The following is a 4922-nucleotide window of genomic DNA, read 5'->3' as shown; positions in this document are numbered from 1 at the left end:
CTTTCGAGCAGCCTGATAACAAAGAATTGCAGTAATCCAGCCAGAAGTAACAATGCATGGATAGTTTTTGCCATCATTTTTAGACAGGATATTCCTGATTTTTGCAATTTTACATAGGTGAAAAAGTCGATCCTTGAATTTGCTTTATGTGGGAATTAAAGGACATGTCCTGATCAAAGATAACTACAAGATTCCTCACAGTGGTGCTGGAGGCCGGTGATGCCATCCAGAGTAACATCTCTTTGGATAATGCTCCGGAGGTGCTGGGCCCCAGTGCAATAACTTCAGTTTTATCTGAGTTTAACATTAGAAAATTACAGGTCATCCAGGTTTTAATATCCTGAAGGCACATTTGAAGTTTAGCTAACTGATTAGTTTCATAACAATGAAAAGTTTATGGAGTGCTTCCTGATAATATTGCCTAAAGGAAGCATATATAAAGTGAAAAGGTTTGGACCGAGCACAGATCCTTGTGGGACTCCATGACTAACAGAGGATTCATCGTTAACATGAACAAACTGAGATCGATCTGATAAATAAGACTTAAACCAGCTTAGAGCAGAACCTTTAATGCCAATTAAATGTTCCAATCTCTGTAATAAGATATGATGGTCAATGGTATCAAATGCAGCACTAAGATCTAATAACAAGTACAGAGATAAGTCCTTTGTCTGATGTAATTAGGAGGTCATTAGTAATTTTCACAAGTGCTGTCTCTGTGGTATGATTAACTCTAAATCCTGACTGAAAATCCGCAAATAAGCTGTTGTTATGCAGAAAGTCACATAGCTGTTTGGCAACTGCTTTCTCAAGAATCTTAGAGAGAAATGGAAGGTTAGATATAGGTCTATAGTTGGCTAAAACATCTGGATTAAGGTTGGGCTTTTTCAGAAGAGGTTTAATTACAGCTACCTTAAAGTGCTGTGGTACATAGCCTGTTAATAAAGATAGTTTGGTTATATCTACTAGAGAAGTGTTGACTAATGGTAAAACTTCTTTAAGTGGCCTAGTCGAGATGGGATCTAAGAGGCAGGTTGAGGGTTTAAATGAAGAAATAATTGAATTAAATTGATAAAGATCAAGTGAAGCAAAGCAGTCTAAACATACATCTGGTTTTACAGCTGTTTCGGAAGTTCCTGAGTTTAGAGATAAGTCAGTGCCAGTTAAAACCAGGTCTTGGTGAATTTTGCTTCTAATAGTTATAATTTTATCATTGAAGAATCTCATAAAGTCGTTACTACTAAGAGCTATGGGAATACTTGGCTCAGTAGAGCTGTGACTAGGAAACCTGGGGTTGTTTCTATTTTCCTCTATTAATGACGAGAAGTAACTGCTTGGCATTACGAGGGACTCTATACGTTTTAAGATTATCTTGCCAGATTAAACGAGAATTTTCCAATTTGGTGGAACGCCAAATTTCTCAAGTCCGTGTATTTGCTTAATCTGCGAGTTTCAGTGTTATACCATGGAGCTAACCGTATTTGTTTTTATCTTCTTTTTTAGAGGGGCACAGAGTCGAGTGTCGGTTCGCGCGAGCCTGCTGCACTATCAACAAAATGATCGATTGGGAGGGACTGAAATTGCAGTAGGAGTCATCTGTTACTTTGTGACTTAGTAATGAATAATGCCAATGGAATCAATCCTTAAATTTAGCTACAACACATCAGATATACATCTTGTATAGAAGGTTTTGCCTAATGGGTGTAGTTCAGCAGTATAAACTCAAAAGAATCCAACGGTGGTCAGATAAAAAGGGATTCTGTGGGAACACTGTTAAATGTTTCAATTTCAACACCATATACCAGAACAAGTCGAGGTGTGGTTAAAACGGTGATTAGGTTTATGAACACTTTGAGAGAAGCCAATAGAATCTAATAGAGATAAACACAGTACTAAGGCTATCATTCTCATCGTCCACATGAATATAAAATCCCTACAATAAGAACTTGTCCTTTTTAGCCAAGTTTGAATTCTATCGAATTTGCAGTTTTTTTTCTTTTCAGAGTATGGGCCAGGTGTCGGTAATTATAACAAATAGAACGGTTTCAGGGATTTCCAACTTGGGTGTGAAAGACTAAGAACAAGACTTTCAAATGAGATATAATTAGTTAGGGTTAGAGCTGATTAGTAGACTGAATCGAGATGGTGCAACTCCACCTCCTCGGCCTGTGCCTCGAGGAATGTGAGTATTAATATGACCCGGGGGGGGTGGATTCATTTAGACTAACAGATTCCCATCACCCAACCAGGTTTCAGTAAGACAAAATAAATCAATATTAGAATCTGATATTAATTAATTTCTAGTACCCCTTAGAAGAGAGAGATCTGATGTTAAGAATCGACATTTAATTCTCCTATTCTTTTGCACTATTGCACTTGTGGTTTTATGTTGATGAGGTTTTCATGCACAGCTCTCTCTGTTTACCTTGATTTAAATATTTCAATGGTCGGGGGGCAGACAACATCATATGGGGTTTTTACTAGGTACTCCTGTAAAGGAGCAGAGAAGTGTGTTAGACTGGGACTCTGCCTCTGGTCCCAACTCTGGATTGTCAAGGATCAGGCCACATAAATACTTGTCAGATTTCTAGAAAATGAGAGCTGGTCCATCCAAGTGGGTAGAATGCGTTCTCTCGAATCACCCAGGTCTTCCCCAGAAGACTGCCAGTGATCCACAAAGCCACATCATTATCTGGACACCACCTAATAGCCAGTGGCGAAATGACGACATGGGGCTATACATGTCATCGCTGGTGAGATTGGCAAGGGTCCAGAGAAAACTACGGTGTCGACATTAACTTTGCGTATGAACACACCGATTCAACATTGATCTTAGTGACCTCCGTTTGGCGCACCGGAGTCATAACGGCAACGTATAACAATCTTGCTGTATTTACGTTTATCCAGTCCAACAGTTCAAATAAGACTCAATGTCACCCACTCTACCACGGGATGCACTTAACTATGGCTGCCGGCTTCGCTAACTCACGTTTCTCAAAATGGAGCTGCCGATAATCAAGTTGGTTTCTCAGCGGTGTATTGCTTGAGTGGGAAAAATCTGTTAGAAACCTAACAGCTGGTGGGGTCGTGGCCTTTGAAAGTTACGACAACTCTTCCTGTCCTCCTCAACGTCACCCAGGCACTATGTCCTGGCTGCTCAGGATTGCCGGGGGACTGCTACCAGAGGCTAACCCAGGCTATGACGGCCACGCCGCGATACCGGGGGGGGCTAGCTACAGTAACTAACGAATGATCTATCATGGTGCGGATCCGGACTTTAACTCTAGCCTCGCCCCACGTCTATAAAAAACTACACTTTTTACACATTGCATTACCACTAAAGGATGCAGATAGTAACTAAACATCTCACCAAACCAAGCAAGAGAAAGTAGAAATGGGGGACGACATAGCTAACTGCTAAGCTAAAGTCGCTAGCAGCTAAGCTAAACCGCTGTTATTTAACAAAGTCGCTGAAACTGAAAAAGATATGTGAGTGATTAGGCAGAAACTACTATAAGAATAAGTGTTTAGCCGGACAGTTAGCCTGTAATAGCAAATCTAACAAAACGACTAGTATTTAGTGAGCAGCAACAAGCTATCAACACGCTACCAACACAAACCACAGGAACGGAAATGAGGTCAGGTACGTTACAGTACAGACGCAAGGTCATACTACATTGTGTTAAACCCCTTTCGCCTCAGAACTGCCTTAATTCTTAATGCACATCCCGGGCACAAAGCTCCCGTTCCACCACATCCCAAAGATGCCTATTGGGTTGAGATTTGGTGACTGTGGGGGTCATTTTAGTACAGTGAACTCATTGTCATGTTAAGAAACTAATTTGAAATGATTCAAGCTTTGTGACAGGTGCTTTATCCTGCTGGAAGTAGCCATCAGAGGATGGGTACATGGTGATCATAAAGGGATGGACATGGTCAGAATAGGGTGACCAGACGTCCCAGGTTCCGGGGACAGTCCCGATTTTAGCGACCTGTCCCGGCTGGATCTGTCCCCGGAAATGTCCCCGGTTTTCACTGTGACTGACAGACCGACAATTGGCAATGAAAGTAGAAATACTGACAAACGTAGCCGATAGTCGCACACCCTACACACGCAGACTCAAGACAGCAGAGCCCGCGGTGCTCAGGAGGTTTTAGAAGCCGTATTTTACGATGCTAAAATTACTGATATTTACATGGAGTCTGGTGGGTTTAGCGAACAGCAATTGCGGACTTTTATGTTTTAAAAAGGATCTTAATCTTTACAGAAAGGTCGACTCCTTAGAAATCCTTTCGATAATGTGTCAGACACTAGAATATTAATCTGAGTCTGTTAGCAGCTAAACCAGCACTTTTATGAACGTAAATACAAGCTGGACACATATATCCTGTTACTGCCATTGTAGCTTGTTTCTGCCGACTGCGCGATCTCATTTAATACTGCTCACATGTCAAAGGAAATATGTCATAGTTTTTAATTGTATCTGATTCTCAAATGAGCTGTTGCAGACACAAGCCTTGAGCAATAAAGCAAAAGCTGCCAGTAGGTTCAGTAACATTACACATTATGAAATATTGAGACTTTCTATCTTGAAATATTAGGACTATTAGGACTTTCTATCCTGAAATATTAGGACTATAAGGATTTCTATCTGAAATATTATGACTTTCTTCTTGAAGTATTAGGATTTTTTATCTATCCAGGTTTTAATATCCTGAAGGCACATTTGAAGTTTAGCTAACTGATTAGTTTCATAACAATGAAAAGTTTATGGAGTGCTTCCTGATAATATTGCCTAAAGGAAGCATATATAAAGTGAAAAGGTTTGGACCGAGCACAGATCCTTGTGGGACTCCATGACTAACAGAGGATTCATCGTTAACATGAACAAACTGAGATCGATCTGATAAATAAGACTTAA

The 4922-nt window shown here is 40.4% G+C and overlaps 1 protein-coding gene and 1 long non-coding RNA gene across 2 annotated transcripts in view; both read left to right on the top strand.

Annotated features, from left to right (window-relative positions):
* Window positions 1-4922, top strand: part of tm2d2 (TM2 domain containing 2) — a gene marked incomplete at its 5' end in the record, with an annotated part of 14784 nt that overhangs the window by 2948 nt on the left and 6914 nt on the right.
* The window catches only part of LOC116686299 (uncharacterized), a 14713-nt gene that overhangs the window by 4659 nt on the left and 5132 nt on the right, over window positions 1-4922 (top strand). The window contains exon 2 of the long non-coding RNA XR_004331212.1: window positions 935-937. This is a non-coding gene — a long non-coding RNA (uncharacterized LOC116686299). The remainder of the gene's footprint in view (window positions 1-934; window positions 938-4922) is intronic.

Source organism: Etheostoma spectabile, unplaced genomic scaffold (genome assembly GCF_008692095.1).
Source record: "Etheostoma spectabile isolate EspeVRDwgs_2016 unplaced genomic scaffold, UIUC_Espe_1.0 scaffold342, whole genome shotgun sequence".
Taxonomy (NCBI): Eukaryota; Metazoa; Chordata; class Actinopteri; order Perciformes; family Percidae; genus Etheostoma; species Etheostoma spectabile.
The sequence above is the reverse complement of the archived record's forward strand: the minus strand, read 5'-3'. Positions and strand labels throughout refer to the sequence as shown.